Source organism: Myotis yumanensis, unplaced genomic scaffold, assembly GCF_028538775.1.
Source record: "Myotis yumanensis isolate MYYU_CA2020_CCGP unplaced genomic scaffold, mMyoYum1.0.hap1 SCAF_13, whole genome shotgun sequence".
NCBI classification, from domain to species: Eukaryota; Metazoa; Chordata; class Mammalia; order Chiroptera; family Vespertilionidae; genus Myotis; species Myotis yumanensis.
This window is the reverse complement of record NW_027223764.1, coordinates 5,206,040-5,220,068: the sequence shown is the minus strand read 5'-3', so window position 1 is coordinate 5,220,068 and position 14,029 is coordinate 5,206,040. Positions and strand designations below refer to the sequence as shown.

General features: G+C 50.1%; 1 protein-coding gene across 2 annotated transcripts in view; it reads right to left on the bottom strand.

The window, feature by feature from the left end:
• The window catches only part of INPP5A (inositol polyphosphate-5-phosphatase A), a 144,527-nt gene that overhangs the window by 86,240 nt on the left and 44,258 nt on the right, over nt 1-14,029 (bottom strand). The gene's annotated exons all lie outside the window — the stretch shown is intronic.

The following is a 14,029-nucleotide window of genomic DNA, read 5'->3' as shown; positions in this document are numbered from 1 at the left end:
TCATCACCCCCTCCAACCAATCAGCTCCCAGCACGACTCCAACCCCTAACCCCCGAGTCTTGCAACTTTGCCCTATACCATTGTAACCTACACGCCATCAGAGAGTTTGGGCTTCGAGCATTGGCTTCCCGTCTGGATGGCACCATTCATAAGAAAGTCACCAATATTTATCCACTAGAGTCCTCTGTGTTTATATCTGGCTCTGCCAGCGCTGGCTGGACAGACCCCCTCTTCTATACACCACCAGGGGTTGCACAGGGCTGCACGGGCACCGTCACGTCTGTGAGGAAGGGGGCTGGAGGGACAAATGGCCCCACGTCTGCAATGGGGCTCTGACAACCGCTGGGTCATAACACAAAACTGCCTCTGACCCCCTGCAGCTAACTAACCACACTGGGAGATTGGGTGACCCGTGCGGACATGGTGGGCATCTCAGGGTGACCCCCCTTGAGGGCTCACTCAGCAGCTGAGTGACTCATATGTCATGTGAATAGGTGTTGACCAGCACCTGCTCACAGAGGAGACAAGGCACTCGCCAGCCCTGCCCTGGAGCACCAGGGGTGGAGTGTCACCAATGGGGCCACTGTTAGGGTGATGAGGTAGCTTTGCCACAACAGCCACCAAAGGGCTTCACCCAGCCCACAGGGTGCAGGGAGGGAGGGCTACTTGGGAGTCAGGAGGGGCCGGTAAGGGGGCTACAGGGATTTCACAGCAAGGACCAGCTTCGGGGACACCAGGAGGCAGAGGGAGGTGAGGCAGCTTGCCCAGCAACACTCAGAGAAATCATACCCACCTACCACACCCAGCAGGGAAGTCCCACTCTCTCCAGAGCCCACAGCCCGTTGGCCTGCCACCCCCACCCAGAGCTGTCACCAGACAGACAGCAGCAAATAAACCCAGAGAAAGAGAAGAAGGAAACACTGAAGGATGGAGAGCAGCGGGACGGAAACAGATGCACAGTCAGGGCCAGCAGGCCAGAGTGGTTCTGTGACGGGACGGGACTGGTCACCCCTGGCTAGACCGAGAAGAGCAACACCGAGGCTACCAACCAACAGGAGAGATCACAAAGACCCTGCAGGCGTTTCCATGGTAGTAAGAGCACCTTACGTGGCATCACAGACTTGCAACATTGGCACCCAGACGTGCGGGAGGCCTTGAGGCTGACTCAGAGGGGTGGCCAGAAAGCCTGGGGTCTGAAAACTCGGAAAAGCCTCGGCTCATCACATATCCAAAGGGAAGAGAATGGAGGGCGTGGGCCCCGTGTGAGACACAGATCTAGGGAAGGAAAGAGACGAAAGGGGGAGAGGCAGCCGTGGGCAACTGGGCACAGAGGAGAAGAGATGGAAAGGGGGAAATGGACCGCAAGCCAGAGGACTGTCACGTCACCGCAAGGCAGACATACTCGAGGTCTCCTAGCGTACCTGGACGAGCTGGACGGACAGAAGAGGGTGCTGTTAAACCAGGAATCCCATAAAACATCCTAGTAGCAGTAAGCTGAAGGGAGAGAAGTTCAACAAGTCCTTACAAAGCTGCTGCAAAAATAAGAAAAAATTTACACACATAAACCAAGAGAAGGGCTCCACCCAGAAAAAGAATCACAGAGTGGAATTACAAGCCTACACTGCAAACTGAATTACATGCATTCAAACAAGCATTTGAGAAAATGGAAAACCAAAATCAGAAACTCAAAACTAAAATAGAAATTTGGAAGGGGGGGTTGGTTGGGAGAGAAAGAGTGCTGATTAACCCAAGGGAAAAAACAAAAGAAAGAGACAAAATCATCACAGAGAAAAAGTGCTCAGGAGAGAATCGACTAGAGGGAAATTCACAATGGCACTGACACCAGAAAGACCAACCAAGAGAGTAAAGATGACAACGAGAAAATGGGAGAGAAAGACATGAAAACGAAGGTGAGCAAAGAAGAACATTCCCATCATCAAAGTCCCCGGAGAGAGACCAAAAGGGGACCAAACTAATATTTAAAATAATAATCCAAGAAAACTTTCCAAATAGAAAAAAACTGAACTTACAAAATGAAAGGGCTCACTGGGCACCTGAGAAAATTAACCCAAAACAATCAGCTCCAAGCCGAATCCCAGTCAGAACATGAGATTTCAAAGATAAGGATACAATCCTCAAGGTCTCCAGGGACAAAGATCAGTTAACATTAAAATAAAATAAAAAACAGATTGGCACCAGACTTGTCAAAACCAACACAAATCAAGGCGGCAATGGAAGAACTTTTTTTTTTAATCTCAATGAAATAAAGCGTAAGCCAAGGATTACCTATTCTGCCAAGTATCCTTCAAATACCACAGTCATAGAAAAACAGTTTTCAATATACAAAAACCTAGGAAATGTCATCTCCGTCAGCCCTTTATGAGGAATCTGTGAGAGCAGGGCTGGGCAAACACTTTCCATGAGCCAAATCAATGTTTTAGGATTTGTGGCCACAATGTCTTCGTGGGAACAGATCCACTCTGCCAGTGTGGACATGAGCAGCCAGAGGATGCTACAGGAGTGGGCATAGCCACGCACCAATAGAACTTAATTCCAAACCAGGCAGCAGGCGTGGTTTGTCTGGGGGTGAGGGGTAGTTTGCTGACCCATAATACTGTCTACTGGGGTTTTCAATGTACACCAACATCATACACGTGCCATTTGATTTCAAGATTTCTACATTTACATGAAGCAGTATAATGTCAACTCAAACATTTAGACCCATAGATCATAAATCTAGATCAACCACTTAAAATGTTTTAAAAGCCAATAAAAAAATTAAAATAGAATGCAAAGAAACTGAATAATCCACAAGGAAAGGGGAATGGAGAAACAAAGGAACAAAAGCCGAGGGTATGAACAGAGAGCAGCAACGACGTGGTAGACACAGATTCCAATGTCAGTGGTCTAGACTGCACCGTGCAGAAAGGCAGCCTCGGGTCCTAGGGGGCTGCTTAAACTAATGAAAATTAAAGACATTTAAAATTCAGCACTAGTCGCATTTCAAGTGGTAAATAGCCACACGTGGCCAGTGGCTACGGTGCTGGACAGCACAGAAACGGAACATTCCCACCATCAGAGAAAGCTCTGCTAGGCCAGACAAGCTGGCTAGACACTGCAGTCTCAGGAGGGGAGTGACAGCATGCAGAGCACAGCACTGAGGCACTGCTGCCTGTCAGAGGCAGACCTCCAGCAGAGAGACACGGACAGACCAGTCACAGGTAGGAAAGAGGAAGCGTGCACGGGAGGCAAGGAAGGCTGGTGTGGCCACGTTAGTGAGACGAAGGACTGCAAGACAAAGAGAACATTCGTAGTGACCATGACAGTTCATCAAGAAGACGGCACAACCATACATATGCATGTGGCTGAAAACAGGAAAACGCACACACATGCACAGGCACACAGCGTGTATGTGTACGCACACACAGTCAGCCAAGACACAGAAGACACCGTCAACACCTTGATCTAAAACCCAGGCAACAACTACAGACCACACGCTCTTCCAAGGCCTCTCTCTGAGAAAGGCCTGTACTGGGCCATAAACAAGCCCCAATGGACTCTGAAAGATGGAACCAGAAGGACTCTGTTTTCTGACCACACGGAAGCAAAATCAAACTGAGGGAAGGCAACCAGACCACAAAGAATGTGCTGTTTAATTCCACTTACATGGAACTCTAGACAACGCAAACTGACGGACAGTGAGTGACAGAAAGCAAGCTAGTGGCTGCCCAGCGTGAGGCTGGAAGGAGGCAGTGACGGGATACTAGGAACCTGTGAGGGCGATGGACACGCTCATTCTCTGGATCACGATGGCTTCCCAGGTGTAGACGTACCACAAACCCATCAAACTTCACACTTTAAATATGTGAAGTCTACTGTACATCAGTTTATATCTCCATAGCATTGTGAAAAAGTTAATTTCTACCAAAATACTGTTTCATTTCAATATACAAACTACAAATAATTATGAGACAACTGGGAAGGTCTGAATGCTGACTGGGTATTTAATGATATGATGTGAGTGTTAACCTTAGATGTAATAATGACACTGTGAGGATTGGTTTTTTAAAAATATATTTTTATTGATTTCACAGAGGAAAGGAGAGGGAGAAAGAGATAGAAACATCAATGATGAGAGATAATCATTGATTGGCTGCCACCTGCATGCCCCGCACTGGGGATTGAGCCTGCAACCCTGACAGGTCTTCGAACCATGACCTCCTGGTTCATAGGTCGGCGCTCAACTACCGAGCCACACTGGTGGGGCTATGAGGGCTGTTTTAGAAAATCTTTTAGAGAGACATACTGGAGTACTCATCAGTAAATGACACAGACCAGTTGCTGCTTTAAGTGGTTATGGGGCGGGAGGCGTGGGTGGAGGCACAATTGAAATAAACTGGCCGTGAGTTGGAAACTGTTGAATGGAGTTCACTGTACTGTCCTTTCTCTGTAAGTCTGAAATTCGCCATAATAAAAAGTTTGCTGACCACACTCATTGAACTCAGTGAGATCAAAACCAGAAACCCAAAGGATTCCTCACCGTCCTGCCACCCAGGGCAGCACCGTCTGGCCCATTGGAGGTCAATCTGGACTGGACGCTGCTCGACGCTGCCCTATGAGCATGGGAAATGTGACTTCCTATTCATCTTTGATCTTCCCTGGCTTCTTAATGGAAGGCAAGCAGGAAAAAGATACTAAGGTCTCTCCTTACGCCCCTCTCTGGAAGCAGCTGGAAAACTACTCTGCCAGCCAACTCTCGGGAGGGCAGGTGCCCTGATCAGATGGTAAGACCTCCAGCGCGTGGGCATCTGTAACCACATCACTCAAAGGGCAGCCTGAGACACACAACTTAGAGACTTCATTTCAAAGACATTTAATTACTGCATAAGATGAGAAATTCAAAATCGCTCATCGAAAGATGATCATTTTCGTGACATGCTGTGGGAAATTTTTGCTAACAGTAAAAAGATTTTCTCTGCAAGTGAGTGATGCTGTGGGGTACTCCATGGGGCAAATGTAAGCCTCTGTGATGGCACCATAACTCTCACTGACTCGGAAAGTAAGGCAGATGGGAGCAGAGGCTGGGCTCCCGGGGCTGTCAGCCTGGACCATGCCCTTCACCGGGCACTCACCAACAGAACCCCAGTAACAGGTGGGACTTGTGTTGCAGCTTGAAAAAGAAAGCCAAGGCTGGTTTCTGAACATCCCAGGAATCACGGCCCTCGGGACAGATGTGTCCTCAATGGTCAGCGAGACAGCACCTGCTCAACCTGCTGTGCAGGCATGGTGTGCTGGTAAGTGTCAGACAGCCAGCTCACTGGGGCAAAACCAGTTTCACTGTGCAAACACCCCCACGAGGCCCATGTCCAGCTCATGATGTGACGTCACAGAACACAGAGTTAGGGCACACACTGCTATAGCTCCCTGCTAAGACACAACATAAATAACCAGGATCCCAACAATAACACATAGAAAGCCATTAGGAAGTGATGAGTGCCAGGCACTCGCTACCTTTGGTTTTAATATGATTTACTCAGTTGGAGGCTTATAGAATTAGATGTTTAATACTGCTCTAGTGAGCACATGGCTCCCATTCCTGGCATCTGCCAGCTCCCTCAAACTGGCCCAGGTCACTCTAGAGGGCAGGGCGGTCCCAGAAGCATGCCGCTTGGATGCTGCTCTGTCACTTCCTGGAGGGACCCCATGCCCGTGCCCAGGGCTCTCTGAGTGTCCACTTCCTAGGAGCCTATGCTCATGGATGGTCACTGCACACAGACTGGACACAGTGGGGGCCCCCGCCTGGTGGTATGAGTCCACGCCACCCTGAATGCTGGGAGATGGGCTGTGGGACAGAGCTGCTGGCTTTCCCCAGGCTGGGAAGGGGCTCTGGAACCTGCCTGGTCCTGGACAAGATCCCTGCAAGGCCGACGGCACCGACATCTTGAGGACAGTACAGGGCAGGGATCTTGTCTGGGCTGGGAAATGCATCTCAGTAAAGCAAGAATTCAACACGGGCCTCCGCCCATCCCAGCTGCAGCTCACATCCTGCCTGACAGTGAGGCTGGCCTGCCTTCACCTGGGACCACACGCGAGTCACTGCCCAAAGCTGCACATTTGCTTGACCAAAATTCTACAAAAAAAGGAGCTGCTTCTAACTTTAGGGGGGAAATAGGCAACTGATAAAAATACGTGGGTTCTTTCATAGGAAAGCTAAAGAAAACTATTTTGGGAAAGAGCGAATTACAAATTTTGGCAGGAAAGAGCAGAGAGAATTAAAAACAACAACACAGCAACCAGCCAAACAGAAAGCAGCTCCCCGTTCCTGACGCTGTGCAGGTGGCGAGCAGGGGCAGCTCTGGGTTCCCAGGCAGTGCACGGCAGTCCGTCACGGCCCCTCGCTGGCCAGGAGTCAGCGTTAAAAATAGAAACGGCCAGGCCTTGTTAGGCTTTCTCCAAAGAGGAGTATCTGAGTGACCTAAAAAGGAATTACATCCTCCAAACAGCCCAGTGGGATCCTGATACCCAAGATAAGGAGTAGAAAAAGGACAAAGAATTTCTTGAGAGGAAAAGAGGGCTGCCACTTACCAGCTGCGCTCTGCAAACACCCTGCCCTAAGCTCGTCTGCTCACCCTCGGCCTGGGGTGGATGCCCAGGCTGCCCACTCCTCTTTCCAGGGCTGTGCTGTGTGGGTGCAGCTCCGTGCGGCCCTGATCGGACACCCTCCTGGAGTCCACCGATGGGGGCAGTGGCTGCCAGCGGTGTGGACAGCAGGCACGCCTCCTTGTTTCATGCACACGGGAAGCCACACATTTGTGTGACCTCCCCCTCAGGCCTCATGGCCGCCCATCAGTGAAGGTGTCTCCCTGCCCACGTGCTCAGGATGTGCGAACAACCGTCCACTCTGAGGCAGAACTAGGGTTTTCTTGGTAGCACTGGGTGGGCTGAAGGGCTGACTGCGAAGGCTGAGCAGCAGGCCCCTGGGCAGGAGAGCCACCATTTATTTACACTGATCTGGACAGTTGGACAAGAGGCTGCATTTTCAGAGACAGAGATGTGGACGTAGGGACACTTCACCAAACCTGTAGCTCCGGGACATCAAAGCTCTATGTGAACTGATGAATCTTAACCAGAGAGCACTTTCTAAGGGAGCAAGCAGGAGCACATGGGCTCCTGCCACGCCTCGGGCACTCACCTGTCTTTGTACTGACTGCAGGGGCCAGTGGTGACCACAGCCTCAAGGTCACAGTGCAAGATGCCACAGAGCCACCTCTGGGAACCTTCTCCCTGAAGCCAGCCTGCCTAGCAGACTTCCATTCAGCCCTATGGCTGCTGGACCATATCAAGTTCATAGGGGACTGTGACCACTCAGGGGCCAGATAAACCTGCCCTCTCTGCTCCATCGCAGTGGCATCCCACAGCCCCTGACCCTCAGCTGCCCTCCCAGCCACCAATGACTGTTTCTTCCTTATCAAGACCCCTCCCGCCAGCCCTAATCTTCCAAAGGGCCTGCCCTGGCCCCCAGGATAGCCCCAGCTGCACCCTCCCAGATGTCGCCGGACACTCTGTCTCCTCGTCACCCCCATTGAGAATCCCAAGTGAGCCCCAAAGAGCTCCCAGAGGAGCTGTCACTCCTCTTCCCTCAGGTCCTGAGGTCCCACCCTGCCTACTGGTCCAACTGAGATCCTCCTCTTTGCTCAAGGGTCAGATCTGCCCTCTCTGCTCCCCTGCAGCAGGTGGCCTGCTCTCTGTCACTGAAAGGGCCACCTCCCCATCTCTGCTGCCTTCTTCCTCCACCCTGCCTGGCGGGGGAGGCACACCTCACCACTGCCAGCACTGCTGACCCGACTCCACTACCCTCTCCTCCATCGATGGACACACAGTCCAGTCTCTCCAGAACCTCCTCACAGGCACCTCCAGTGAGACCTGTCGCCGGATCCACGTCCCCTGCTTAGCCACTGGTATGGCCTTTGGAATCACGGGCTCCATCTTGTGACTCGACTACTTCGCTGTGGGGCCTAGGAGCTTCTCGTGCCCTCTTCAAACCTCACTGTTCTCATCTGTAAAATGGGGTGCTGAGCATGGCCACACCACCGCTGCTCCGATGGGGGAAGAAGGCCAGGTGCAGCTGGCAGCGGTGCCCTGCACAGCAGCAGGAACCACATGGGAGGAACAGGAGGGGAAACATGAGTCCACAGATCACCTAGAATCCAGCAGCAATTCTAGCATTTCTATGCGCATGAATTCAATATAGCTGTCTTCAACATGACAATGAACATTACAGCATAAGCTATTTCCCCAAATCATTCTAAGTCCAGACCATCGGAGCAGGGTTTTGAGCTCACACAGGACCTTAAAGGGCCTGTGAGGACCTGGCCCTGTTGGGGCTGCCAGGTGGAGAGGAGGCAGGAAGGAGGCAGAGGCTGGAGGAAGCCAGTGCAACCAGCCAGGGAGTACAAGGCACTGACAGGTGGGATGGGAGATGGGAGATGGGAGAGACAGAGAGAGGGTCCAGTGGGACCCGGATGGGCTGGAGGAAGCCAGCTGTCTGTCGGGGCAGAGGGTGGAGACACTCAATCTAAAGAGCCCGGGAGCTGGACAGGTACACAGGTACGTCTGGAAAGAACAGAAAGGCTCCGGCCTGAAATCAAAACCTGGGGAGTCAGGAGCACCTGGAGATGGGACTCACCGTGGCTGCGCAGTGGGGGGGCTGGGAGAGAGCAGGGCCCTGAGCCCCACAAGCCACAGCCCAGATAGAAGGCAAAAGAGCCACAGGGAAGACTGGGGGCCTCACCAGAATACAGAGCAGTGACATCATGCCACAAACACCTGGTGCCTTGCTTCCCCCCTCCTCCCAAGACCTGTGCTCCTGCAGCACCAGGTCCCTCCTGTCCCCACAGTCTGGCTTCTCTCACAGGGGCTCACAAAGCAGCTGCAAACATTTGTTTCAGGTCCCTGAGTAAAGAGACATTTGCATGTCAATTGGGTAAACACATGGGGTGGGATTCAGGGTCACTTGGGGGGTACTTGTAACTTCAGGAGTGAGGCACCATTCTGCATTTCCACCGGCAGGGTGTGAGGGTTCCTCTCCCACATATTCTCAGGGTTTTCCTATTTCGTTTTGTTAATTTCAACCACTCTAATGATGAATTTGTATTGATATCTCACTGTGGTTTTCACTCGCATTTCCCTAAAGACTAGAGATGTTGAGCATCTTTTCATGTGCTTATTTATTATTGTGCATTTTCTTTGGTGAGATGCCTGTTCAAATCTTTTACTCATTTGTAAACTGGGGCTTTGCTTTCTCATTGGCTTTAGAGAGTTCTTTCTATTTTCCAGTCCTTCGTCGCATGTGATTTGCACATATTTCCACCCCCATCTGTGACATATCTTTTCATTCTTTAACAGTATCATACAGAGAGCAGAAGTTCCTAATTATAAGTTCTAACTTATCATCAATGTTTTGCTTCTGTAAATTGTGCTTTTGGTGTCATAGTGAAGAAATCCTTGCTTAATGTAAAGTCACAATGATGTCTGTCTTACCAGTAAGTTTTCTCCTAGAACTTGTGTAATTTTAAGATCAACATTCTTCTTTAAGAATTTAATGTTTGTGAATGGTGCAACATACAGAAAAAACTTTTTTTGTATATGGATGTCCAATTGTCCCAGCATGGCTGGTTGAAAAGACTGCCCTTTCTCTAATGAATCACCATCTCCTCCATCAGGTACTGGGCTGTATGTGTAGGTTCATTTCTGCTCCATGACTCACATCTCTGTCCTTCCGCCAAAAGTTCACTGTCTTGAATACAATTGATTTACAATAAGTCTTGAAATCAGAAAGTGTGACTCCTTCAAGTTTACTGGCTTTTTTCCAAAACTGCCTTGTTTATTCTCATTCCTTTGCTGCCCCATCAATGTTAGAAGCATCCTGTAGTTGGCTCTCTGACACCCTGCAGAGATTCCGGCTGGAAGTGCGGCAGATCACAGGTCAATCAGTGGAGCTAACATGCTAACACGAGTCTTCCAACCAGGCACGTGGTGTCTCTGTCCATTTCTTCATAAATTCTCGATTTCCTTCATCGGTGTTTCATAGTTTTCAGTGTACACATATTAATGTACTAGAGGCCCGGTGCACAAAAATTTGTGCACTCGGGGGGGAGGGGGGTCCCCTAGCCCGGCCTGTGCCCTCTCACAGTCTGGGACCCCTCAGGAGGTAACGACCTGCTGGCTTAGGCCTGCTCCCGGGTGGCAGAGGGCAGGCCCAATCCCTAAGTGCAGCCCCTGGTCAGGCTCAGAGCAAGGCCGATTGGGGAGTTGGGGCGCCACCCCGTCATGCACAGAGCAGGGTGGATTGGGAGGTTGCAATGCCACCCTCAGTCACTTTCAGGGTAGACTGATTGGGGGGTTGGGGCACTGCCCCCTGTTACACTCAAGGCAGGGTCGATGGGGAGGTTGCGGTGCCACCCCCTGTCACGCACAGAGCAGGGCCGATCAGGGGGTTGGGGCGCTGCCCCCTGTCACTCACAGAGCAGGGCCCATCAGGGGGGTGGGGGCGCTGCCCCCTGTCACTCACAGAGAAGGGCCCATCAGGGGGGTGGGGGCGCTGCCCCCTGTCACTAACAGAGCAGGGCCCATCAGGGGGGTTGGGGAGCTCCCCACTGTCACGCACAGAGCAGGGCCAATAGGGGAGCTGGGGCACCGCCTCCTATCACACACAGAGCAGGGCGGATCAGGGGGTTGGGGCGCTGCACCCTGTCACACTCAGGGCAGGGCCAATGGGGAGGTTATGGCTCTACCCTGTCACACACAGAGCAAGGCCCGTGGAGGGGGGTTGGGGCACCACCCTCTATTACCCACAGAGCAGGGCCGATCAGGGGGTTGGGGCACCGCCACTGTCACACTCAGGGCAGGGCCGATGGAGAGGTTATGGCTCTACCCTGTCACACACAGAGCAGGGCCCATGGGGGCAGGGGGTTGGGGCACCGCACCTTGTCACACACAGAGCAGGGCCAATCAGGGGGTTGGTGCGCTGCACCCTGTCACACACAGAGCCGCAGGGCAATCGGGGGATTGGGGAGCTCCCCCCCATCAGGCACAGAGCAGGGTTGATCAGGGGGTTTGGGCGCTGCCCCCTGTCACGCTGATCCCGGTGCCGGGAGGCCTCGCTGCTCCGCTGATCCCGGTGCCGGGAGGCATATTACCCTTTTACTATATAGGATAGAGGCCTGGTGCACGGGTAGGGGCCGGCTGGTTTGCCCTGAAGGGTGTTCTGGATCAGGGTGGGGGTCCCCACTGGGGTGCCTGGCCAGGCTGGCTGAGGGGCTGAGGGCTGTTTTCCCACTGGCAGTTGACTAAAAGCTTCCAACCGCTCCTTGTTTTCTTTTTTTTGTTTTTTTTTTATTCTGGGCCAGCTTTAGCTCTGAGGCTGCTGCTGAAAACATGGATACAATGTTGCAGTCCGGGGCTGACTGACAGCCGGTTTTGTTTAACTTCTTATTTGCAACATAGTAATAGTTGCTTAGAGTTGCAGTTGAGAGGCCGCAAACGTTGGAGTCGGCAGTTCCTGGAGGAAGCAAGCCTCCCTGCTCGCTTCAGTGCATGGCTGCCGGCTGCCATCTTGGCTGACAGTTAATTTGCATAAGGATACGCTGATTAGCCAATGGGAAGGGTAGCGGTCGTACGCCAATTACCATGTTTCTCTTTTATTAGTGTAGATTTTATTGGATTTATATCCAAATACGTCAGTGCTATTCCAGATGTTATTTCTGAAGTTTCAATTGTTCCTAGCTAGCTAATATAAAACAAAGAATTTCAAATTGACCTCGTATCTTGCAGACTAACTAAACTCACTGATATTTGTCAGAGTAAAGTCTGTGTGGGCTCTTCAGGCTTTTCTAAAGAGCAGTCCAGTCTTCTGCCAATGGAGAGAGCTTTCTTTCTCCCTTTCCAATCTGCCTGTCTCTTCCTTCCCCTCCCCCTGTGGACTGGCGAGGACCTCCAGCGCCGTGGAGAGGGAGGGAGCCCTGCACCCTGGCTCTGCTCCCACGCCGTCTTCCACCTCTGGGAGCACGTCAGCCGTGGGGTTTCTGCAGACGCTCCTTGCAGGCCGAGGCGTTCCCCTAGAGTCTTCGATGCTGGGAGTTTTCATCAGAAATGGTTCTGAATCCTGTCCAAAGCGTTCCCTGCATCTATTGAGATGATGTGTTTTCTTCTTCAATTGCTGGCATGCGAATTCCATTGACTAATTTGTGAATGTTAATCCAGGCTGACATTCCTTGGTGATGCTGTAATAACTTTTAATACACTGTTGTTTATCTGCTGTGTGTGTATCACATATTTGTTGATATATAACAGACATACTTTTATACATCTGATCTGTTAGTTTCATGGATTTCTGCCTTTGTTTCGTGGAGGATTGGTTTTATGACGTGGCGTCTCTGCCTCTGCCATCAGGTAGTGGCTGTGCCACATCGTGGCTTAGGGAGCACCACTGTGCTTCTATCTTCTTTACAAGTTTCTGTGTAATTGCTGTTTCCCCCTTAAATGCTCAACAGAATTTGCCAGGAAAACCATCTGGTCCTAAAAGTTTTCTGTAGGAAAGTTGGGCAACATTTCAACCGAATCGATAGGGCATTTATTGCTTCTTGGCTAAGCTTTGGTACTTTGTTTCTCCAAAAATCTGTTCCTTTCACAATAGTTTTCAAATTTATTGACATATGTTGTTCACGACATTTCCTTATTACCTTTTTAATGCTGCAGGGTCTTTAGTGATGATGCCCATGTCAAGTTTCTGAAATTGGCCAATTTTGTATTCTACCTTAAGAAATCAGACATAGGAGAGCAAATTCAATCCAAAGCGATCGGAAAATAAGGAAAAAACAAGGAGCAGCAGCAATCAGTGAAAACAACCAGAGCAAGGACCCAGTGAAGCCAGGAGCAGTTCTCCCAGTCATACAGACACAGCTCTCAGCCACACCCACGGCGGACCCTCCCGCTCGGGGTCCTGTCTTCCTGCTTCTTCGCCTGCCTGGGAATTGTGGGCAGGATGTAAATAATAAAACTGTGACTTTACCTGGCTAGATACCCGCCTGGAAATCCTCTCCTGGCTCTAAGCTGTTGAACCTGTCCCCTCTCTCAGGTACTGCCCTGTCCCGCCTGACGTCTGATGTTTGAAAACCACTGTTTCAGATGTTTTCTGGTTTAAATTTCTTTAAGGAAGTAGTAGGTTACCAGGTCCTCCACATTGATGGAAGCAGGTTTGCTCATCAGAGTATTCTTTAAATTTCCAGAAAAAATTGTGACTTTAAATGGGCAAAAAAATGTCAGGGTCCTGTTCAGCTCACCTATTGGGGTATCTCTACTTGACTTATCTCTGGGATGTTTTATAATTCTGTGAGTTCTAGAAACTGATGATAATATAAATGCCCCTGGACCACAGGAATGAAGAGTGTCTATAATTATGAACCAGTTTTTGTTTGTTTGTTTTTAATTGATTTCAGAGAGAGGGAGAGGGAGAGAGCGATAGAAACATCAATGATGAGAGAGAATCATCGACTGGCTGCCTCCTGCATGCCCCGCACTAGGGATTGAGCCTGCAACCCGGGCATATGCCCTGACTGGGAATCAAACCGTGACCTCCTGGTTCATGGATTGATGCTCAACCATTGAACCACACCAGCCTGGCAGTTATGAGCCAGTTTTGCATCATTCAGCAAATTCATTTTAGCACCAGGAATGGGAGAACCTAGTTGAACAATGAGAACATATTACTGGTCTTCCCATTAATAAATATTTATTATCTCAATAAAAAAATCTTCAATACTTGCTCATTGTATTTATATTTGTATGCAAGCCAAAATTATATCAATTTATATTTGTATGCAAGCCAAAATTATATCAATTTTAAAATTTATCTATAGCATTACTATAAACTTGAACAACCCAAAGTTCATCAATAGAAAAACAATTTTAATTTAACTTAAATGATGACCTATTCATATAATAAAATACTCTGAAGACACAAAAATAGTGT